General features: G+C 37.9%; 2 long non-coding RNA genes across 2 annotated transcripts in view; both read right to left on the bottom strand.

The window, feature by feature from the left end:
* LOC118903122 overlaps nt 1-24941 on the bottom strand; it is a 166942-nt gene that overhangs the window by 107099 nt on the left and 34902 nt on the right. The gene's annotated exons all lie outside the window — the stretch shown is intronic.
* LOC118903121 lies at nt 3030-10957 on the bottom strand. Its single transcript, XR_005021720.1, has 3 exons — nt 10945-10957; nt 6476-6479; nt 3030-3123 (listed from the first exon to the last, which is right to left on the bottom strand). It is a non-coding gene; the product is annotated as an uncharacterized LOC118903121 (long non-coding RNA).

Below are 24941 nucleotides of genomic sequence, written 5' to 3'. Positions count from 1 at the left end.
GGTTCTCAGGGAAGCTACAGACAGAGGCTGAGTTCATCCATTTCTTACTCTTACACAGCAATGTTACACCATAACTTTGAAGAAAAAAAGGAGTCTCTGGTGTCCCCGGGTAGGAGTTTTTCTCCATGGCTTCCTCGACCCTCCTTTACCACAGCAGTAAGAGTGATGATTTTATCATTGCCAGGAAATAGAGCAAGAGGCAGGTCTGCTTTGGAGTTACTGGTTAGGTTGCGAAGTTAGGCACCTCAAGGAAGGGACCAAAGAATAAAGGCTGGCCAAGTGAAGCCTAAACCACTGAGAGAAAATTTCATGAGATCCCAAGATATACTGACATTTAATAGGTCATTTGAACCTTACAAAAATCTGATATGAAAATGAGCATCTGATGGACTCTTATCATTCCCACTTGGGCAATTTTAAAACCCAGACTGAGGCTGGGACATTGATTTACAAGCAGAGCTCAGGAATGTTTGGTCTTCTTCCATCAAACTGGAACAAAGTGTCCACTCTAGACATTTAATCCCCGTGGCTTCAAAAATCTGCCAGGAAGACAGTATGCCCCAGCAATAGATAAAAATAGAACATAAATGAAAGAGGACCTCATATCTAAGTCAGAAGGAATAATTAGAAGAATTTAGTAAATGCCCATTAGCCTAGTGATTAAGGGAAACAGATGCATCATAGTAATCATCTGGACATGGATTGTAAGATTCAGAAAGAAACCTCTGAGTCAAGCAAAGTACAAGGCTAATAATAAGGGGATATAGCTAATAAATTAGCAAAAGTATGAGTCAACATTCTTAGAAAGAGATATTATATCACTCCCGGGATATTCAGACAACAAATACTTCAAAACTATTTTATTACACTGCATTTTATTTATTTAAAGACAGTGGTAAAAAATAAATTTCCCAGATCCATACTGGAAGCAAGTCAACATCTAAAAGGGTCTTGATGGATTGAAAAGGGGAAAGACTTTACTGAGATATAGAATATATTGCCAAGGAGACTGACCAAAGGCAAAGACATCAAAGAGATTCGACTCTGCTGCTGCCCTTTTAATCAAAGGCTCGCCAAGTATGCAAAAGCATCTCTCTTCTCATTGACAGTCAGAAAAGAGATAGAATGAGATGAGGTGTAGGATTGATAATCATCCAGAATACTAGTAGGAAAAGGCTAGCTAGGGACATGTTAGTCTTTTAATGCCAATTCTCACAGCCACCACCCCACCACCCCCGTTCTCCAAAGGAATGTAATGTCAGGCACAACATACTCTTAGCCTCACAAGCAAACCTGCATGGCAGAGAAATCTTTGGTTTTCTAGCTCCTTGATATGACCTCTTATAATTACCAGTAATCTTAGTAATGGGATTTAAATTGCTATCACACATCTGAACACAATATATTCCAGAAAGACCTGTAAAAGGAAACGTCCTGTTGGAGCTCTGTCAAGGGTCTAGGTCCTGCTCAGGCAATGAGGTTGAGCTGAATACTGCACAGACAGCCAAGAGCCAATTGCAGCCACGTGAAGTAATCAGCTGGATCTTCTGTCCATCAACCTCCCTGCTCCAGCCGCAACAAAACTCTTATTCAGTAACTTGGAGGAATCAGAAATCACAAAAGAAATCCACTAAATGTGAACTCGGATTTGTCACCATGAGTGTTCCTTTCATTACTGGGTGAAAGTATGAGATATCTAATGTTTAGTGATATCAGTTTCACATTTAATTCAGGTCATTGGAATGGCAATTGCCCCTTTTCCAAATATTTAAACAGGAGTTTTGTGACTGGTTCCCAAATAGTGATGCAAGGGGAGTTATCAATGTGAGCTGCTCTGCAAATTAAAATAAAATAATTAAAACATAAAAAGAATTTGGAAAAAATGCTGATTATTTTATGCTCCCTTTTAAGGATTCCTAAAATACACTACCACATAATGGACTCTGGAGGAGTCCTGAAGTTCAATAAAATTTAATCTAGAATTTTGATGGGAAAATTACTTTATACAGACAATACCTGTAAATACATGAGAAAAAGTGCTTCATGTTCATGCTATTTTAATATATTCATTTGTCTACACCAACACAGACATTTTATTATTTACAAATTGGCAAATGTAGGGAGTACTTCTACCATAGATTGTCATCTATATAATTTGGTCCATAAAGTGGCCATGATACTTAATTAATAAACTTTGGCAATAATCAAGATGAGACAAAAATCACTGTTCAGGTGAAATCCTGTAGCAGGATAAGTTAATTTGCGGTCTTAATTGCCTATTATATGTTTTGTGAAATATTTCATTTGTATTAATGAAAGTGGGAAATGTTATGATTTTTGCCACAAAGAAATGTGATCTCAGGGAAATTCTACAAGCGTTTCATAATAACATTCATCCTCTATGCCCTCAACCCCCAAAATTACTATGTAAGTATAATCAGATGAGTTTTAAAGAAGACCTTCCATGTGAAAAGTATGTGATAGAGACTGACAGTCCTCATTCCTTGTTTGGGAGCTTGTTAAATTCAGTAGATGAGGCGCGATAACTCTGCTAATACTTAAAGACATAATACTGTAAATGCTGTAAGGGAATAAAAGAGGGCCAGCTCCCAATTACAACTGGGAATATCAGGCAAAGCTTCATGAAGTGGATGTCATTTGAGTAGAGCCCTAGAGAATGTGTTGATCATTAATAAATAGAGATGAGGGAAGGAAGAGAAAAGTATTATAGCATGACCAGAGAGAAATATCAGGAAATGAAAGAGAAAAGTTGCATTCAGATTTTTTTCAGGGTCTTGAATACTAGGTAGGACATTTGAAATGTGAAAATAAATTACATAAACAATAAAGAACCAATGAAGATTTTTAAGAAAAGAAGCAACCCTTAAAGAGCTATAACCTGGGAGCAGCATGTGGAATGGATGAGGAGAGCAGTCGAGAGCAATGGTTCTCATAGTGTGGTCCCCTGGGCAGCAGCAGCATCGCCTGGGGCCATGTCAGGAATGCATACTCCTGGGCCCCACCCCAGACTTAGAAATCAGAAACTCTGAAAATGGGACCCAGGAATCTGTGTTTTAACAAGTCTTTCAGGGGATTCTGATACATGCTCAAGTTTCAGAACCACTCATCAAAAGGCAAGAAAATCAACCACAAGATAATTTTATTCATCTAGATGACTGGTAATGAAGATATCTTACCTGGTATCTTAATCCAGGTAAGATAATCATAGTAAGAAGGAAAAGGATAGAACAGATGGAGGAAAAGCAGCTAATTTCACCAAAAGATCAGTGATCTAAAGGATGCAGATCATCATGTCTCTTCAAATGCTATCCCAAATTTCCCGGACAGAAGACCACAGTTCCCTTTGTTTTTCCCCAGCACGTAAGCGATATTGTAGAAGCACAACTGAACAACTTCTGAAGACTAACTATATATAAGGAATGAGGGATACAGAGGATTTAAAATAACTCCAAGTTTTAAGCCTCAGAGATAGGTTGTTGAAAGATGCCTTTAACAAAGACAATTAAGAAAAGTAGGAGGAGCTATAGATGGAAAAAATGGAATGAATCCATGTGTTTAGTTTTTACTTATTTATAACCCTATCCAGTGAAAAAAAGGATTCACAGAAGCTTACAAAAATGCATACTCTACAGTAAGGTAAACTAACATAAAATAAAATAAAAAATAAGAAAGAAAAAATGAGGCCGGAGAAAAATAAAGGTAGAAAAGTAAGATGAAGCCACAAGTGAGCCAGAATAGGGCCACGACTATGGCTTTTTGCTTCCTTGTAATCATTACCCCAAAATACTCACAGGATTCATGAGAGCAAAGCAAATCAGTTACTTAGGAAAAGTCCATTTTTCCTTTGTACTGAAACCAGGGAGGAATTTCCCCCTTAGACCATCCAAGGGGGGATTTATAATGTAGCAAACAGTGTTGTCAGTACTGCCCCTGGAGATAAATAATTTGGTTTGAGACTGTCACATGGAACTATATGTGCATGCCCTTAGAACAATAAAGTTAATATTGTTGCTATTAGAATTTATGCCTATGGTATAGAAAACACTACCTAAATAAGATATAATATTGTCACTAAGATTATATAGCAATAGGTTTCAAACATGAATAAATATTTAATTGAAAATATAAAAATGAACAGCAAAGGAAACTATCAATAAAACAAAAAGGCCACCTACTGAATGAGACAAGATATTTGGTAAAAGGTATTTGCAAACAATATATCTGATATGGGAGAAGATATTTGCAAATGATATACTGACAAGGAGTTAATATCTAAAATATACAAAGAACTCATACAACTCAACATCAAAAAAACAAACAACCCAATTAAAAAAATGGGCAGAGGGACTGAACAGATATTTTTCCAAAGAAGACATACAGATGGCCAACAGACATAAGAAAAGAAGCTCAAAACCACAATGAGATATCACCTCAAGCCTGTCAGAATGGCTATTATCAAAAAGACAAGAAAAAACAAGAGACGTGGCAAGAATCTGGAGAAAAGGGAACACTTGTGCACTGTTGGTGGGAATGTAAATTGGTGCAGCCACTGTGGAAAACAGTATGAAGGTTTCTCAAAAAATTAATAATAGGGACTTCCCTGGTGGCGCAGTGGTTAAGAATCCGCCTGCCAATTCAGGGGACATGGGTTCAAGCCCTGGTCCGGGAAGATCCCACATGCCGCGGAGCAACTAAGCCCATGCGCCACAACTACTGAGCCTGCGCTCTAGACCCTGCGAAACACAACCACAACTACTGAAGCCCACACACCTAGAGCCCGTGCTCCACAACAAGAGAAGCCACCACAAGGAGAAGCCCACGTGCAGCAACGAAGGGTAGCCCCCGCTCGCCGCAACTAGAGAAAGCCTGTGCACAGCAACAAAGACCCAACGCAGCCAAAAGTAGATAAATAAATGAATAATTTTTTTTTAATTAATAATAAAACAACCATATGGTCAAGCAATTACACTTCTGGTATTTTTCCAAAGAAAACAAAAACTGTAATTAGAAAAGATATACGCACCTTTATGTTCATTGCAGCATAATTTACAATAGCCAAAATATGGAAGCAACCTAAGTGCCCATCAATAGATGAATGGATAAAGAAGATATGGTAAATATATATATACAATGGAATATTACTCAGAATATTACCATAAAAAAGAAGGAAATGTTGCCATTTGTGACAACATGGTTGGACCTAGTGGGTATTATGTTAAGTTAAATAAGAGAGACAGAGAAAGGGAAATACTGTACAATTTCACTTATATGCGAATCTAAAAAACAAATGAACAAACATAACAAAACAGAAACAGACTCATAGATACAAAAAACAAACAGGTGGTTGCCAGAAGGGTGGGGGTGAAATATGTGAGAGAGATTAAGAGGTACAAACTCCCAGTTACAAAATAAATGAGTCACTGGGATAAAATGTACAGTATGGGTAATACAGTCAGTAACACTGTAAAAACTTTTTATGGTGACAGAACTAGACTCATCTTGGTGATCATTTTGTAATGTACAGAAATATTGAATCACTATGTTGTGCACCTAGAACTAACATAGTGTTATATATCAATTATATTTCAACTATATAAATGTATATATATATATGTGTGTGTGTGTGTGTGTGTATGTATATATATATATATATATATATATATATGTGTGTGTGTGTGTGTGTGTGTGTGTTTCCCTCTTGGAAAAAAACCTAAATTCATCAAACTTTAAATTTATAAAGCTGATGAGTAATAAGCATTCCAAAAGATTCAGCATAAGCTATCAACATTAATTTTTATTGACTAGCAATTGCCGTTAGTGAAGTCAATTGATAAATTTTCATTTATTACTAGGTTTTCTTTCTTTTTATTTTTTTTGTTTTTTTGTTTTGGCTGTGCCATGTGGCTTATGGGATTTTAGTTCCCCAACCAGGGATCGAACCTGGGCCCTCAGCAGTGAGAACATGGAGTCCTAACCACTAGACCGCCAGAGACTTCCCTATCACTAGTTTTTCTGGGGTTTTTTGTGGTTTTCTTTTTCATTTTATTTTATTTTTTTTATACAGCAGGTTCTTATTAGTTAGCTATTTTATACATATTAGTGTATATATGTCAATCCCAATCTCCCAATTCATCCCACCATCCCCACCCTCCCCCCACTTTCCCCCCTTGGTGTCCATACGTTTGTTCTCCAAATCTGTGTCTCTGTTTCTGCCTTGCAAACTGGTTCATCTGTACCATTTTTCTAGATTCCACATATATGCATTAATATACGATATTTGTTTTTCTCTTTCTGACTTACTTCACTCTGTATGACAGCCTCTAGGTCCATCCACATCTCTACAAATGACACAATTTCGTTCCTTTTTATAGCTGAGTAATATTCCATTGTATATATGTACCACATCTTCTTTATCCATTCTTCTGTCAATGGGGATTTAGGTTATTTCCTTGACCTGGCTATTGTAAATAGTGCTGCAATGAACATTGGGGTGCATGTGCCTTTTTAAATTATGGTTTTCTCTGGGTATATGCCCAGTAGTGGGATTGCTGGGTCATATGGTAATTCTATTTTTAGTTTTTTAAGGAACCTCCATACTGTTCTCCATAGTGGCTGTATCAATTTACATTCCCACCAACAGTGCAAGAGGGTTTCCTTTTCTCCACACCCTCTCCAGCATTTGTTGTTTGTAGATGTTCTGATGATGCCCATTCTAACTGGTGTGAGGTGATACCTCACTGTAGTTTTGATTTGCATTTCTCTAATAATGAGTGATGTTGAGCAGCTTTTCATGTGCTTCTTGGCCATCTGTATGTCTTCTTTGGAGAAATGTCTATTTAGGTCTTCTGCCCATTTTTGGATTGGGTTTTTTTTTAATATTGAGCTGCATGAGCTGCTTATATATTTTGGAGATTAATCCTTTGTCCATTGATTCATTTGCAAATATTTTCTCCCATTCTGAGGGCTGTCTTCTTGTCTTGTTTGTAGTTTCCTTTGCTTTGCAAAAGCTTTTAAGTTTCATTAGGTCCCATTTGTTTATTTTTGTTTTTATTTCCATTACTCTAGGAGGTGTATCAAAAAAGATCTTGCTGTGATTTATGTCAAAGAGTGTTCTTCCTATGTTTTCCTCTGAGAGTTTTATAGTGTCTGGTGTTACATTTAGGTCTTTAATCCATTTTGAGTTTATTTTTGTGTATGGTGTTAGGGAGTGTTCTAATTTCATTCTTTTACATGTAGCTGTTCAGTTTTCCCAGCACCACTTATTGAAGAGACTGTCTTTACTCCACTGTATATCCTTGCCTCCTTTGTCATAGATTAGTTGACCATAGGTGTGTAGGTTTATCTCTGGGCTTTCTATCCTGTTCCATTGATCTATATTTCTGTTTTTGTGCCAGTACCATGTTGGCTTGATTACTGTAGTTTTGTAGTATAGTCTGAAGTCAGGGAGTCTGATTCCTCCAGTTCTGTTTTTTTCCCTCAAGATTGCTTTGGCTATTCGGTATCTTCTGTGTCTCCTACAAATTTTAAGATTTTTTATTCTAGTTCTGTAAAAAATGCCATTGGTAATTTGATAGGGATTGCGTTGAACCTGTAGATTGCTTTGGGTAGTATAGACATTTTCACAATATTGCTTCTTCCAATCCAAGAACATGGTATATCTCACCATCTGTTTCCCTATCACTAGTTTTTTTGGGGTTTTTTTGTTTTTTTATTTATTTATTTTTGGCTGTGTTGGGTCTTCGTTGCTGCGTGCAGGCTTTCTCTAGTTGTGGCGAGCAGGGGCTACTCTTCGTTGCAGTGTGCGGGCTTCTCATTGCAGTGGCTTCTCTTGTTGTGAAGCACGGGCTCTAGGCGTGAGGGCTTCAGTAGTTGTGGCTGTGGCTCATGGACTCTAGTGCACAGGCTCAGTAGCTGTGGCGCACAGGCTTAGTTGCTCTGCAACATGTGGGATCTTCCCAGACCAGGGATCGAACCCGTGTCCCCTGCATTGGCAGGCGGATTCTTAACCACTGTGCCACAAGGGAAGTCCCTATCACTAGTTTTTGAAGAACGCATCTATTGCATTAGATGTGGCAAATATATTTTAAAGCTACAATACCAAAAATGTTTCACAAAACAGTTTGTACAATAAATGTGATATTAGATGAACAAACTCTGTTGGGTAGATTAGCTATTCTATTATGTCATGAAACAGCAGAACTTTCTGATAAGGCTATTTTTAAAAAGTAAATATATTCCAAAGATCAGTGTATGACTGAGGACTGTTTTAGTTGCAATTATCAGAAACTGACTCTGACTTTAAAAATAATATATGTGTATATATGTACATATACATCTGTATTATTGGAATGATACATGAAGTCACTCACAGATCAAAGGAAATTTTGAAGAGTAAGGACAACAGGATCTACTGGGCAGACTGCTCAGGGGGCACTACTGTCATCAGGATGAATCAAGCCTCCAAGTTTTCTATCCTCTACCACTGAGGTCAAGATTCCCAGTCGTAGAACAGAGAGTATTGCTTCACACGCCCATCTCTTAGCTAGAGAAAGGCAGGGCCCCTTGAACAACAGCCCGTCTCAGGCAGCCTGTCTTACAAAGATGTCAAGGTTGTGCTACGGCAAGAGACAATGGACAGGGGAAACAAATGTGCCCCACATGGAGTAAGTGTGCATTTCTGACAGGAAAGCAAAAAAAAAAAAAAAAAAAGAAAACATGTACATTGACATAAAACATGAATCCAGTCATCATCCCAGAAACTGGAATATCTTCACATTCACATCTTTTGAATATCTTAAGAAACCAAGATTTTTCCATAGCTTTTTATCAACTCAAAAGGACTCCTCATCAGATCAGGAGGATTTTTTCTATCAGTAAGAATGTGACAGGATCATTTTGTCTTACTCTTACATTTCATAAAAATTAAAATAAAATTAAAAGGAACAAAGGGTATTGTTGACCTTATGCTTGAAATAAGCCAAAATTATACTAAAATACTAATGCAACCTTAGACAATGTGAATTGGAAAATTAAGTCCAAATGACAGGAAGTACAGGCTCAGTGCCTTCTGTACTGTTTAGACAGAGCATTGTTTTGAATTCTGAGTTTTATAATTTAGAAAGGATGCAGCAAATTAAGAGTATGCTCAGAGGACATGACAGGATACCAAGGAAACCATCAGAATAACAATGACAGGAAATGGGAACAATTCATATATAGAGAAGAGGACTTGGGAATTAAATGACAATGGTCTTGAATGTACTATACTGTAATGTAAAGAAAAAATGAATGTGCACTCCAAAGATCTAGAATCTAGTTCTCACTCTTTTCCTATTTTGCTGTGTGATCTGGGACAAGCTGCTTACTGTCTCTGGGTCTTGATCGTCACATCTATAAAAGGAGATGACGTGTTGTAGCCAGTGGCAGGAATTTTAATCAGATAGGCCCAGGTTCAAGTCCCATTTTCACTTCTTATTGGTTATAGGATTTTGTTCTGAGCCTCTATAAAATAAAAATAAATAAAGATGAAATCTCCCGCAGAGTTAACTTTAAAGATAAATAAAATAATGCAAATAAGATGCCAGGTACAGTGCCTGATATATACTAGATCATAAATTTAGAGTGTTCAATTACCAACAAATGGTAATTGCAACTATTCAGTAGTATGAGTCTAGGAAATATTGATATTTGGAGTACCATTACAAGAAATAAACAGAGTTTTCTGTCTTGCCATGGGACCAGTTAGTGGAAGCTATAAGTAGGTAGATTTTTCTTTAATTAAAGAAATAACTCTCTAATAACTAGAACTAACAAGAGAAAAAGCTGGCTTGTGAAGTAGCAAGATTCCCAACACTGCAAATATTCAAAAAGGGCAAGATGAGTGTCAACCGGGGAAACTACAAAACAGCTTCCTATATTTTATATGAGTATATAAGTATATAAATTCCCTTACTAACCCAAACATCTATGAATTTCAGCTGAGTGCAGTACCAATCACACTCATAGTTTATAATATTAATGTACCACTGCCCTCTAGTGTGTAACCTAAGAAGATAAAATCATGGACACACACACACACAAAAAAAGAAAGAAAGAAAGAAAAGAAAAAAAAAATTTGCATAAGCACCACGCAAAATTATTTTTACTTGCAAAAAGTTATCTCACTAATCATTGAGTAAAACCTTCTCATTTTCAGATGCAGAAGCTGAGGAACAGAAAGCAAAATGATTCGCCCAAAGTCAGCTGCAGTGCTTGGTCTAGAAGGCTGGCCTGATCACTCTCAGGTCAGGGTTCCTCCCATTACATCACATGCCTGGTACTGCAGGGCACAGCCAGGTAGGTCTTCCCTGTGTGGCATCACTTACTCGAGTCGAGAGTCCTTGGTTCTAGCCGTGTAACAAGTAAAGTTTCCCTTAGCACCATGAGCCCAGTGCGTCCTCAATCACAAGTTCAAACCCTTACAACTATTTTTCTGAAAAAACAATGGTTAATGAGGCCTTGTTGACAAGAACAGTCCGTTATCAGCAAGCTAATGACCACTCAGGCCACAGCAGGGATGCCAGCCTACAATTAGGTCTGCAGTGATGTACACACAGAAAGGGACTCTAGTTATAATTAAACCTGATCCTTTGGTTCAATTGCTCATTAGGAAAGAAAATAAAACAAAACACAGACCCCACAACAAGAAGGCCTAAAACTAATACTTTGGTCAAGGGATGAAATTCCAGGCCACTGATCTATTAGTCCATGTCCAAGTATCTGTCTCTGAGTGAGCACTTAAGCTTATATTCTTATTCAAAATATTTTGTAATGGAGGAGGGGTTGTTTTACATCTTAGTGGTTTTAAAAATCATGGCACATAGGATGGTGGGTGACCTTTTATCTTCTTCATTTTGCTTATCAGTACTTTCCAATTGTTTTCACTATAAACTGTATAACTTGTGTAACTAAACATATTTAAAACATACTAAATCTTAGCAAAATCTCTTTAAGTGACGAAAAGATACCTAGGTATTAAATACAAGAATACATAAGAAAACAAATCTTTCATAATTAGAAGGAGGAGAAACAACCTACTGAATGGCAAAGTGATGTTGTAAAAAGCCAGCATGAGTTCTGGGTTCTAGAGACAGACCAGAGTTTGCACGACAGCTTTGCTAGTTAATGCCTTTGATACTTTGGACAGATATCTAAAATCTTTAAGGAGGGTGATTGTGATTAAATAAAAGGTCTTATGTAAAGATCCTAGCACATGCAAAAAAAAAAGCGATTATGAACTATAGACTTCTTCCTCTTCCCCATATACCCCTGTGTTACCATTTCTTTCTCCCCATAATTCCAAGAATATGTCTAAATCTAGAAGGAGAGATGCTTTATTAAGAAAGACCTACCTACTTAAAGCCTTGGATTGCTGAGGAAAGTAGTAAGAAGAGGTGGCGAAAAGGAGGTAGGTGTTGACAGCAAAGGGGGAACGGCCTGCATTTGAGTTTTAGCTCTCTGGAGCGTTGAGAAGGTGGTGAAGAAAAGGCAAAAGAGAGGGAAGCTAATGAGATTACAAGAGACTTGTTTTCTCCATTTCTTCCCATTTAGTTCCCTTCTTTCCTTTTGGATTTTCCTAGGGAAATAAATGATGAGGGATTTTCTTATGCCTGCCTGTTCATCTGCAACATCTCCTTGCTTCTTAATAAGCCTGCCCCCTGCCCCTGTGCTTTTGAATCAATCTCACCAGCATCCTCTGGAATGATATGTCATAAATATTCTTTTCATTACGTTATACCTTCTTACACATTCCTTCAATCTGTTCATCTCTATTAGTCTCTTATCCATCTGTCTAAAAGCATTCTTAGGTTTTCTCTATACTTAATATTCAATCCTGCAAGTTTTTAAATTGCCATGTTCTCCTTTCTGGGTAATAGAAAGGGGAAGCACTGTGAAGAATATGTAATTTTTTAAAAAACTGGTTCCTGTGCTCAAAGGGCTTATAATTTACTTGTGGAGACAAGACTGCTACTTCACTAGAACCGTGGTGATCAATAAAAGGCAGTACATAATTAAGTCCTAAACTGTGTTGTCAGACTCTTGAGTTTCTATAGCTTCAGGAATGCAGGAGGAGGAGTTCCCCAAGGTGGTATGGTCAGGGATGACTTGAAGGAAGTACCCAACCAGAATACTGCACGTGACAACTACTCAATAAATGTTTGTTATTTGATACTTGAAAATCATTATTATAAGATCGTCAATTCTCCCATCCATTTGACAATTATCCTTACTCATTGAATTGAAGGTGCATATTATTTCACATTTTAACAACTCTGAAACAAGGATGCATCTTTTCATCACTATCTCAGTAGGTATCATAAATTAATTGGTAGTGCTTTTCTTTCTTTGCGTATGTAAAATAATGGTATAGCTTACAACTGATGGCTTCTTAGATTCCATATAATACAGTATTTATTGAGCATCTAGTATATTTCATGCTATTATTCTGGATCTTGGGGATATGTGAACAACAAATGCAAAGTTTCTCTCTTGTGGAGCTTGCATTGTGGTGATGGAGATGTATAATAAACAACTGAACAAATATTTGATGCATCGAAGCTAGGTACTGTGACAGAGACTGAGAGGAGAAACTAGATTTAAACCTAGATCCCAATCTACTGTGTTAGAAAAGAAAAAGTATTCAGAAGCAAATTTTAAAAAATCAGATTTCACATAAGGGGAAATTATAATTTGGGAGGAATTTACATATATTTTGAGTATTCATCTTCCCCACTAGACCATGGGCTTCTTGAAAACAGGAATTGTCTTTATCTATCTTTGAATCCTCTGTGCATACAGCATCATGTATACAACTGTGAAAGAAAGTGAGAGAGAGAAAGAGGGAGGGGGAAGAAAGGAGGAAGGGGGGAAGGAAAGAGAGGAAAGAAGGAAGGAAATAGAAAAGGAAGAAAATTAGCATAATATTGTGCAGTTGGCCTTGTTCTGGGTACTATGATAGGCACTTCATTTATATTAGCTTCTTTCAATCAATAGCTGTTGAATAAGTGAACTTTTGAAAGGGGAGAACTTATAAATAAGAGTCAACAGAATTTCCATGTTAGACTAACTTCACTTTTTTTTATTTGTTTTGCTGTAAGAAAAGTTATCATGTTGCAGATATGGGGATGCTGTCATCCCAAGGTGTTTATTTCTGAAAAGCATTTAATTAGAGAAGTGGTTTATAATATAAATAGTTATGAATTGGATATAATGATCAAAGCAGCTGATTAATGGAAAGACATCAAACTTGGCAACTGTCTTCAAAGCTATGATATGTCCCTACAAAGCCTTGTCTTATTCAGCAGTTTTGTCAGTGATCTGGGCAAATAAGAAATTACATTCGGTAAACTGGTACAACCACTGTGGAAAACAGTATGGAGGTTCCTCAAAATAATAAAAATAGAGTTGCCATGTGATCCAGCAATCCCACTCCTGGGCACATACCCAGACAAAACTATAATTTGAAAAGATACATGCACCCCCTATGTTCATAGCAGCACTATTTACAATAGCCAAGACATGGAAACAACCTAAATGTCCATCAACAGATGAATGGATAAGGAAGATGGAGATATATACATATGCATATATATAGAGGACATTATATATATAATGGAATATTACTCAGCCATTAAAAAGAATGAAATAATGTCATTTGCAGCAACATGGATGGACCTAGAGATTATCATACTAAGCAAAGTAAGTCAGAAAGAGAAAGACAAATGCCATATGATATCACTTACATGTGAAATCTAAAACATGACACAAATGAATATATCTATGAAACAAAAACAGACTTACAGATATAGAGAACAGACTTGTGGTTGTCAAGGGGGAGGAGGGGTGGAGGAGGGAAGGACTGGGAGTTTGTGATTAGCAGATGCAAACTCTTATATGTAGGATGGATAAAAAACAAGGTCCTACTGCATAGCACAGGGAACTATATTCAATATCCTGTGATAAACCATAATGCAAAAAGAATATGAAAAATAATATATATATAACTGAATCACTTTGTTGTACAACAGAAATTAAATACAATGTTATAAATCAACTATACCTCAATAAAATTTTTTTAAAGAGAAAAGAGAAATTACATTCGTATCCAATTTGCAGATGATAAATCTTGGAAGGATAACTAATACATCAGATGATGGAGCTAAGATTCAAGAAGATCATGACAGAATAAAACAATGGAGTGAACCTAACTTAATAAAAATAACCATAAAGTCCTGCTTTCAGATTAAAATTTTCATCTGCGAAAGTACAGTATGGAGATATATGGTGAAAGAACACTATACGTAAAAAGATTTGAGGATTTTAGTTTCTGACAAAATCTACATGAGATAAAAGTGCTGAAGCTAAATTTTTTAAGTACACCATGTTTAATACACCTTATTCTACTTGCACTATTATCTATCTGGAGTGAAAATTGTATTCAGTTTTGGCTGACGTAATTCAGACAGAGGTTCTTCAGCAAGAATCAACTGACATAGATTCGCTTCAAAGAATCCATGAACCTCATAAAATTGTATGTAACATTTTATTTTGGAGTATGTGTATTTTCTAAGGCAGAATCTATAACTTCTTTCAGATTCTCTAAATATTTAGAACCAGGTTTTAAAAGAATGTTGACAAACTACTGTGGATCCAAAAAAGAATGAGCAGGTTGACGAAGGATCTTGAGAACAACCCATAAGAGAAAAGTAGAAGGATAAGAAGAAACTACTTAGTGAAGAGATATAATGACTGTCTTTAAATATTTGAAGGATTTTCTTATTGGAGAGAACCCAGATCTACTTTATGTGACTCTGGAGGGTAGAACAAAAATGAAAAAGTGAAAGTCACTAAGAGGTAGTTTCCCACATTATAGAATCAGATTATTTTAAAATGCTATTGGCTGCCCTGTGAGATAGTGAGTTTCTTCCTGGACGTGTTCTTAGAGATGCAATGATATTGTAAAAATTCTGCATACTTTATTTTCTTCTTCAACATTTACAATGTACATCATGCATGTTGACATATTAAAGTCTCCGAAAATCTTTTGTAAAGAAACTGACTATTTAATACTCTGTAATGACCTATATGGGAAAAGAATCTAAAAAAGAGTGGATACATGTATATGTATAACTGATTCACTTTGCTGTACAGCAGAAACTAACACAACACTGTAAATCAACGATACTCCAATAAAAATTAATTTTAAAAAACAACTGAGTATTGCCCAACCCCACCTGACATCTAGCACCTTTTAAAAAAACAACTTGAACTTTACAACAAAAGCTGGAAAACATAATGTAGATTGAACCCTTGATCTCAAAAGTCAGCAAAGTTTTTCTATAAAGAGCCAAGTAGTAAATAACTTCAGCTTTGTGCATCATATGACCTCTGACACAACTCCTCAACTCTGCCATTGTAGCAATAAAGCAGCATGGACAATACATGCACAGATGAGCATGCCTGTGTTCCAATAAAACTTTATTTACAAAAACAGGTCACAGCCTGGACTGGCTCTGTCCTGTAGTTTGCTAATCCCCAGACTAGAGAGCTGCTCCTCAAGACTCCTAGAACACTAGAATTCTTTGGCTCTGAGGTTTGAACCCAGCGACCTATTTACCCACAACCATACACAATATCCACACAAACCCCAGATTTTTAGGAAGGCTACAAATACAAACAAGAAAAAAGAACAGCAACGTTTATGGTGAATAATGAACAGAGATGAACCAATTTACAAGTTTTTGATCAAAGACATAATTTAAACTCCTCCCAACACAGTACGGCCTTCTAGATAGATTCAGAGAATCCTGCACTAAAAAGAACAGGCCTTTTAACAGCCACAGGTAAGAGGTGAGCAGGTGATTAGCGAAGTCTGTATCCTCAGCCTTGGCCTGTTCCACTGCGGTCAATTACACAGATGGCTACAAGTGTGTGTTTGCATCTGTTCAAGCCTTTAAATGTGCTGATCTCATATTAATTAAACAACTCCTTAAAAGCAGGTTAAAAACAAATTAGACCCTGCCATCGTGTGCCTGTCCCAGCCATCCCTCAGTGGCCCTTCATCTATAAGGGATCATCTACACAGGTAAGGAGCAGTGTTTCTTAGTAATTAGGGAGGGGTTCATTATCCTCCATCAGTTAATGCTGCCACCACTTAGTGAAAACAGTTGTTGCTACACAGCACAGATTAGTGACTAATTAATAAGGGTTGATTAGCTAAGCTCCCTCACAAGGTAGAACAGATAACAGCCACCTTCCACATGGACCACTGATTGATTGATTGAAGCAGTCAAGGACATCAACAGTCTAAAATGACATCAACTGTCTAAAATGAAAGACAGACATGATGAGGACTCTCATCTTTCTAAATGCCTTAAGAGACAGCAGTTCATAGCTAACCAGTACCTCTACCAGATGTCACATTTTCAAATGACTTCAGTTGCCAAGGATCTCTGGCTTGCAATCAGTTAAAAAGGGAGGCATCTAGAACCATGACACATAAATATGGGAGGTAAAAAAATTGACTATGAATATATAGGCTACACAGTATACTACAGAACATGAATACTTACCTATTTCAATATCCCTACTGATATTTTTCAATGTTATTTTTATTAGGAGCATGTAAGAGTGGGTAAAACCTTTGGACTGAGATTTGGGGGGTTTGATCAGTTACAGACCAAGCAAAATGTTTATGTTCTATTACAGCATTATTGTGGCATGTCATAATTATCTGTTTATATGTACATCACTCAGGCACACAAACAAGGCTTTGCTACTGAGAGTCAATAAGTTGATAACTTGCACACAAGGCACTTTCCTATATGAATAACAACATAAATTACCATGATTAATCTTTCATTTTTGAAACTCTATGATGCTGCAAAGCAGATGGTTTGCAGCAGGCCTGTCATCCATTCTCTCCCTCTACCAGGGGCACTCCCAGAAAATAAAAAGAGAAATATATAGTCTCCGACAACCACTATATATCAGCATTGTGCTGGGCAGAGCTTACATAGTAAAGGTAGCATTAAAAAAAAAAAAAATCCAGACTTTCATGTGTATTGTTGCAAAGAGCAATTGAACTTCAAGTACTCTAAATACTGAGATTTAAAATTCTCTATTCCTTCAATCACTCAGGGTTCAATGTGGATTTTTTTCTCTATTAGTTGTCATTATTACCTTTTAATTCTTCTTTTCTTTCTTCATCTTTAATACCTTAGTCACATGCACTTTGTTATTCTTTGCTTATATATTTGGGGTTTTTTAATTTATAATACCCAGTGTTAACAAGGGTGCGAGGTTGCAGGTATACTAATATGCTGCTGGAGGAGATGTGTAGTAGAGAACAGTTTCAAAATATGTTGAGCCAGCATTTCTACTCTTAGGAATTTAGCCTTCAAAAGCACTCCCATACTATGCAAAGTTTATGAGTAAAAAGGTGTCAACAGCACAAATTTCCTTCAATACAAAGATGGCTAAACAAACCATGGTTTATTCACACAATGGAAAACTATACAACCATTGAACACAATGATATATAATTAGATGTGCTCATATAAAAAGATCCCCAAGAGATAGGGCTAAGTGAAAAAGCAAATTGCAAAAGAGTGTTATTCCACTGTAATACAAATAAGGACAGCAATCATAGCAACAACAACATAAAACATTATTATATGTTCAAGGAAAAGAGAAGAAGGTATAGAAAAATCTCTCAAATGATTGAGCATGATGATCTTTGCAGAATGATAGTAGGAAGGACTTTCACTTTCTATGTTGTTTATTAAATAAGTTAATGTTTGTAAATTATTAGAACAGATTAAACATAGTAAGTGCTACATAAGGTTTATTAAATAAAACAAAAATAAAATAATGTAAAAATATATAATATAATATTACGCTTGTACTAAAAACAAAAATGAAAAAATGAAAGTTTCATTAGCTCTCATATTTCTTGGAGTAGAAGACTGCTTCTTTTGTATAACCATTTTGAATCTTGCTAGAAATCCAAAATTATTGTTTTCAGCTTATCTTTACAGTAGAAACATCACCCAAGGATTAAGGTTTTTGCACACCTATGCCTTACCCAAGAAATGGTAGAACTCAGAGGAATGTTGTGAAAGGCAATTAATTTATTGTCCTAGGATGTTTGCCACTCTTCTGCTTAGGAGTCATTTTAGCAGTAGGGCAAAAATACTAACTTGTTCTCACTCAACCGTTCTTTCATGAAAGGTGAACTTCTCTAGGCCAGAGACAAGTGTGGCTTGGGCTAGATAGATGACTGTGAACATGAGAAAGGTGGATGAATTGTAGAACTATTTAGGATGTTAAAAATAGCAGGACTTATGTCACTTTGCAATTCAGAAGTAATCCTGCAGCCCTTGCGAAGCACAGGGAATCTACCAAAATAGTAACAACTGGACCTTGGCTGCAGCTTCTGTGAAAGTATTATAATAATAATAAGGAGGAGGAGGAGAAAAAGAGAAGACTGGGGAAAGGGACGAGGAAGGAAAGGAGAAGGGCATGGAGGAGGGGGGGACGAGTAAAAGGGGGAGGAAGGGCAGAGGAGAGCAGAAGGGGAAGGGAGGGAAGGAGGAGGCTCTAAAAGTCAGGGACACCTTCAGGCAAAAACAGCACTGCTAGACATGCTTTCTCCCTGCATACAGAGACCAAACAAATGCTTTAAGGTTGCAAAATATCATTTTTTAAAAAAACAGAAAAATTGATGGTATCCACCAACTTGATATAACTCTTCTCCAGTGCTGGGAAATACTAGCTGGAATACTTGGGTAACCCAGAGTATTACAGCAAAATTCCTTGGGTCCATTGCTGAGGGCAAGCAAAGTTAAGGACATCTGTCTACACACCTGCAATCAAGAAATTCTTTCTTTTCCTTCCAGGAAAAGAGATAAAGAGAAGCCAAGAAGTCAAGGGCAGGGCTTCCCTGGTGGCTCAGTGGTTAAGAATCTGCCTGCCAATGCAGGGGACACAGGTTCAAGCCCTGGTCCGGGAAGATCCCACATGCCACAGAGCAACTAAGTCCGTACACCACAACTACTGAGCCTGCGCTCTAGAGCCCGCGAGCCACAACTACTGAGCCCACGTGCCACAGCTACTGAAGCCCGCGCACCTAGAGCCTGTGCTCCGCAACAAGAGAAGCCACCGGGGGCTTCCCTAGTGGTGCAGTGGTTGAGAATCTGCCTGCTAATGCAGGGGACACGGGTTCGAGCCTTGGTCTGGGAAGATCCCACATGCCGCGGAGCAACTAGGCCCGTGAGCCACAACTACTGAGCCTGTGCGTCTGGAGCCTGTGCTCCGCAACAAGAGAGGCCACGATAGTGAGAGGCTGGCGCACCGCGATGAAGAGTGGCCCCCGCTTGCCACAACTAGAGGAAGCCCTCACACAGAAACGAAGACCCAACACAGCCAAAAATAAATAAATAAATAAATTTAAAAAAAAAAAATAGAGAAGCCACCGCAATGAGAAGCCCTCGCACCACAACAAAGAGTAGCCCCCACTCGTCGCAACTAGAGAAAGCCCACGCACAGCAACTAAGACCCAAAAGAGCCAAAAATAAATAAATAAATAATTTTTTTTAAAAAGTCAAGGGCAGAGAGCAGAAGAAAAGCTAGCTGGCAGTTTGTAGGACAAATCCCAGAAGGTCTTCCTACCCATTTTCAAATTTAAGTGCCCTTGTTAACAGAGCAAAACATTAGCATAAAAGTCCACTGAAGAAAGCATTCAGGGCTTCCCTGGTGGCGCAGTGGTTAAGAATCCGCCTGCCAATGCAGGGGACACAGGTTCGAGCCCTGGTCCAGGAAGATCCCACATGCCACGGAGCAACTAAGCCACAACTACTGAGCCTGTGCTCTAGAGCCTGCGAGCCACAACTACTGAGCCTGCATGCCACAACTAATGAAGCCCACGCGCCTAGAGCCCATGCTCCACAACAAGAGAAGTCACCACAATGAGAAGCCCACACACTGCAATCAAGAGTAGCCCCCGCTCGCCACAACTAAAGAAAGCCCGTGCGCATCAACAGACCCAACACAGCCAAAAATAAATAAATTAATTAATTAATTAAATTTATTAAAAAAGAAAGCATTCAGTAGAGCCCTACAGAAGCTGGGACAAAGAAGTGGTGCCCATCACTAAGCTTTCAGGTCCTATGAAGGCAACTGATTTGACTGAGAAGTTTCAGTACATGCTGTATTATCAGGGGAATTTTATTAAGATTTTTTAATGATCAGAGCAAATGCTTTGTAACATCTAAGGCTTTGCAGGCTGACATTATAGAAATATGGCCTTTGGCAATGGTTCCCAAATTTTTAAAGTGTGAGAACTTCCTAAACATCAAAATACAGTTTTGCAGATCTCCCACGTGTAAGAATTTTGCTCTGAATGTCCATTTATTTAAAAATATTTGACACACTTTAAGAGAATGATGCCAAATGCATAGATGGTACTCAATAAATATTACTGAATGAATGAAAACTAGCAGCACACAGATACAATATTTCATCTACAGACAGTGCTTGTGGGGATTGGCTCCTGATCTCCAGATTAGACTATTTTCCTTGGAGTGAAAATTCATGGCCTCCTTTGCCCATTTGTCTCTGTGTTAGAGCAAAACTGAAGCTATTAATCAAAAATAGTCTTGACCTTGCCTGGGCTCCACCCAATTACCAATGGAAACTGTGGAGCTTTCCATGTGGCATGTATCCTACTAGGCTCCTCAACTTACACAAACTGTCAAACTGACTCCCTGCTTAGCTGTTAAGCACATTGGTCTGCACTCAGCCAGCAACATGACTTACCTGTTCTTCAGCAATTACTGAAAGGGTAACACTGAAGTCACTGCCACTTAATTTTATCAAAACCTAGTTAAGAGATTTAATTTATAAAGGACTGTCAGGCAGTCTCTATTTTCCTCTAGATATAAGATTTATGCTCAGATCATTGATCTCACTTATATGTAAAATCTGAAATAGTCAAACTCTTAAAAGCATAGCGTAGAATGGTAGTTGCCAGGAGTTGGGGGCAGGGCAGGGAAGGGGATGGGGAGATGTTGGTCAAAGGGCACAGAGTTTCAGTTATGCAAGATGAGAAAGTTCTGGAGATCTAACGTACAGCATGGTGACTAAAGTTAACAATACCATATTGTATACTTGAAATTTGCTAAGGCAGTAGATTTTAAGTATTCTTAACACACATACCCACTTAAAAAAAAAAAGAAAGAAAGAAAAAGAGAAAAAGATGAAGAAAATGGTAACTATGTAAGGTGATGGATGTGTTAATTAGCTTGATTGTGGTGATCATTTCACAATGTATACATATAGCAAAACATCAAGTTGTTCACCTTAAATATATACAATTCCTATTTGTCAATTATACCTCAATAAAGCTGTTTTTTAAAAACTTTAAGCTCACATGAAACTATTTTGTCAAAATGCAATTTACCTAGTCTGGACACAGTTGTTTGGTTCCCCTCCCTCATAATACTGCTTTCACCAAACTCATTTTACATTTACCCCATTGGCTCACATTATTGAAAGTAAAAAGTGACATGTTAACTTTGAGAACATTGGTGAGGACACTGTTCACTGAAGAACACGGGCTTCTCTCTATAAGGGCCAAGGGAGCAGTTCATCTCAGTACCAGGAAAAGTTTTACTTCTCCTAAGCAATTGCTAATTGCTAATTACCAATAAAATTTCTATGAGTGATGGTATTTTCCTACTGTGTCAAGAAATCGCAGAGCCAATTTTTGTGAACTGAGTTATCCCCAAGAATTTCAAAGAATAGTACATATTTTGTGTACTCACCTGTCCCTAGTTTTTATTGTATTTTTTCTAATCTTCTTCATTAGCTTGCATTTCCCAATGGTGTTAGGTGCTAGAACTGACAGAACTGGTGACTAGATCCACAGCTGAGAACAAGTCTCTAAGCAGATCACATTGTAAGTTCAGAAGCTCACTAGGTCTTGCAGCCAGCCACTTCCATGAAGAGCTTCCTGAAAGGGACCAGCTTAGCAGAAGCAGCACTGACACCCCCACCTCAACATTCAAAACTGCTCCTACAGTTTGCTCCTGTGCCACCGTCCTGCTCCAGTCTCCAGGGCTTCCTCCCTGCACAGCCTGTGAGCAACAGCCCTTCCCTAGCACCTGACTGGGCCTCTGGGGTGAGGAGGTGCTGCACGAAAGGAAATCCAACGCACAGAGAAGTTAACTGCCTGGTCCAAGATCACAGAACTAAGCTGTGAGACTTGAGTTGGTGTCCTTCATGCATCACATCTTCCCCATTACTTAAGAAGCCGTTGAGATACGTACATATTTAGCTGTCTCCTACCTGCCGTGTGGCTGACAGGGTCTTGATGTTCTGGCCTGGTGTCAGGCCTGAGCCTCTGAGGTGGGAGAGCCGAGTTCAGGACACTGGACCACCAGAGACCTCCCAGCCCCACATAACATCAATGGGCGAGAGCTCTCGCAGAGATCTCCATCTCAACGCAAAGACCCAGCTCCACCCTATGGCCAGCAAGCTCCAGTGCTGGACACCCCATGCCAATCAACTAGCAAGACAGGAACACAACCCCACCCAGTAGCAGAGAGGTGGTCTAAAATCATACTAAGTTCACAGGCACCCCAAAACACACCACCGGATGCGGTCCTGCCCACCAAAAAGACAAGATCCAACCCCACCCACCAGAACACAGGCACCAGTCCCCTCCACCAGGAAGCCTACACAAGCCATTGAACCAACCTCACCCACTGGGGGGAAACACCAAAACAACGGGAACTACGAACCTGCAGCCTGCAAAAAGGAGACCCCAAACACAGTAAGTTAAGCAAAATGAGAAGACAGACAAATATGCAGCAGATGAAGGAGCAAGGTACAAACTCACAAGACCAAACAAGTAAAGAGGAAATAGGCAGTCTACCTGAAAAAGAATTCAGAGTAATGATAGTAAAGATGATCCAAAATCTTGGAAATAGAATGGAGAAAATACAAGAAACGTTTAACAAGGACCTAGAAGAACTAAAGAGCAAACAAACAATGATGAACAACAAAATAAATGAAATTAAACATTCTCTAGGAGGAACCAGTAGCATAATAACTGAGGCAGAAGAACAGATAAGTGACCTGGAAGATAAAATAGTGAAATAACTACCACAGAGCAGAATAAAGAAAAAAGAATGAAAAGAATTGAGGACAGTCTCAGAGACCTCTGGGACAACATTAAACTCACCAACATTCAAATTATAGGGGTCCCAGAAGAGGAGAGAAAAAGAAACGGTCAGAGAAAATATTTGAAGAGATTATAGTCAAAAACTTCCCTAACATGGGAAAGCAAATAATCAAGTCCAGGAAGCGCAGAGAGTCCCATACTCCAAGGAGAAACACGCCAAGATACATATTAATCAAACTATTAAAAATTAAATACAAAGAAACAATATTAAAAGCAGCAAGGGAAAAGCAACAAATAACATACAAGGGAATCCCCATAAGGTTAACAGCTGATCTTTCAGCAGAAACTCTGCAAGCCAGAGGGAGTGGCAGGGCATATTTAAAGTGATGAAAGGGGAAAACCTACAACCAAGATTACTCTACCTGGCAAGGATCTCATTCAGATTTGATGGAGAAATTAAAACCTTTACAGACAAGCAAAAGTTAAAAGAATTCAGCACCATGAAACCAGCTTTACAACAAATGCTGAAGGAACTTCTCTAGGCAGGAAACACAAGAGAAGGAAAAGACCTACAATAACAAACCCAAAACAATTAAGAAAATGGTAATAGGAACATACATATCGATAATTACCTTAAATGTAAAAGGATTAAATGCTCCAACCAAAAGACACAGACTGGCTGAATGGATACAAAAACAAGACCCATATATATATGCTGTCTACAAGAGACCCACTTCAGACCTAGGGACACATACAGACTGAAAGTAAGGGGATGGAAAAAGATGTTCCATGCAAATGGAAATCAAAAGAAAGCTGGAGTAGCAATTCTCATATCAGACAAAATAGACTTTAAAACAGAGACTATTACAAGTCACAAAGAAGGACACTACATAATGATCAAGGGATCAATCCAAGAAGAAAATATAACAATTGTAAATATTTATGCACCCAACATAGGAGCACCTCAATACATAGGCAATGCTAACAGCCATAAAAGGGGAAATCGATAGTAACACAATAATAGTAGGGGACTTTAACACCCCATTTCACCAATGGACAGATCATCCAAAATGAAAATAAATAAGGAAACATAAGCTTTAAATGACACATTAAACAAGATGGACTTAATTGATATTTATAGGATATCCCATCCAAAACAACAGAATACACTTTCTTCTCAAGTGCTCATGGAACATTCTCCAGGAGAGATCATACCTTGGGTCACAAATCGAGCCTTGGTAAATTTAAGACAACTGAATCGTATCAAGTATCTTTTCCAACCACAACACTATGAGACTAGATATCAATTACAGGAAAAAAAACTGTAAAAAATACAAACACATGAAGGCTAAACAGTATGCTACTAAATACCCATGAGATTACTGAAGAAATCAGAGAGGAAACTGAAAAATACCTAGAAACAAATGACAATGAAAACACGACGACCCAAAACCTATGGGATGCAGGCAAAGCAGTTCTAAGATGGAAGTTTATAGCAATACAATCCTACCTCAAAAAAACAAGAAAAAAGCTCAAATAAACAACCTAACCTTACACCTAAAGCAATTAGAGAAAGAAGAACCAAAAAAAAACCCAACGTTAGCAGAAGGAAAGAAATCATAAAGATCAGATCAGAAATAAATGAAAAAGAAATGAAGGAAACAATAGCAAAGATCAATAAAACTAAAAGCTGGTT

The sequence above is a fragment of the Balaenoptera musculus genome, chromosome 11, assembly GCF_009873245.2.
Source record: "Balaenoptera musculus isolate JJ_BM4_2016_0621 chromosome 11, mBalMus1.pri.v3, whole genome shotgun sequence".
In the NCBI taxonomy this organism is placed as follows: Eukaryota; Metazoa; Chordata; class Mammalia; order Artiodactyla; family Balaenopteridae; genus Balaenoptera; species Balaenoptera musculus.
Note: the sequence above shows the minus strand (reverse complement) of the source record. Positions and strands in the feature narration are given on the sequence as shown.